The sequence below is a fragment of the Penaeus monodon genome, chromosome 21 (assembly GCF_015228065.2).
Source record: "Penaeus monodon isolate SGIC_2016 chromosome 21, NSTDA_Pmon_1, whole genome shotgun sequence".
NCBI lineage: Eukaryota > Metazoa > Arthropoda > Malacostraca > Decapoda > Penaeidae > Penaeus > Penaeus monodon.
In genome coordinates, this window is record NC_051406.1 from 42037003 (window position 1) to 42037639 (window position 637).

Sequence of the window (637 nt, forward strand, 5' to 3'; positions counted from 1 at the left end):
CGTGCGTCTATGAAGGTCTCTGATAATACGAAAATCCCCCCCCTTCCATGTGTGTAACATCATGTAAATAATAACGTATAAATAAAGTGACTTGCAAATGACACAACGTTACATATTCCACAGAAACCTCTGGAAAGGACTAGAAATATTTGAAACAAGACTTATGTAATAACTACTTCAATAAATACCAGAAACATCTATCATCTATCTATCAGAAACATCTACCTCTTAAATCTTATGAGAAAAAGACAACCATCTCCCGAGAAACCAGTCAAGAAGTCAGAAAACCGAGAGCCCGTGCGTCGTCCTCCTCCTCGTTTTGTGTCCAGTGTTTACTCTCGGTTCCTGTCGGTCGCTTACACTCCGGACACCTCGCCGGCTTTGTATTTTATCTATTCCATGTGCAAATCGTATGATCTTAAAACTTCGAATGCAATACGTTCTTCCTTTCCCTGCATTTTTTTTTTAAATCTAGGTTTGGGAACTTAGCGTCTTTTAAGTCATTCAGATACCTTATTTTGATACTGTATAACTACGCTCACGCTTAAGAAAGGTTAAAGAGAACAAGAATAGATGCCGCATACTTTTACATGTTACCTTTCTTGCATTTACATTAACACTCATTTTATTTACACTT

General features: G+C 37.5%; 1 protein-coding gene across 1 annotated transcript in view; it reads right to left on the bottom strand.

Moving 5' to 3' along the window:
* LOC119586505 (DNA repair protein complementing XP-G cells homolog) overlaps nt 1-559 on the bottom strand; it is a gene marked incomplete in the record, with an annotated part of 13009 nt that extends 12450 nt beyond the window's left edge. The window contains 1 exon segment of the mRNA XM_037935248.1: nt 226-559.
* Nucleotides 560-637: the final 78 nt, after the last annotated feature.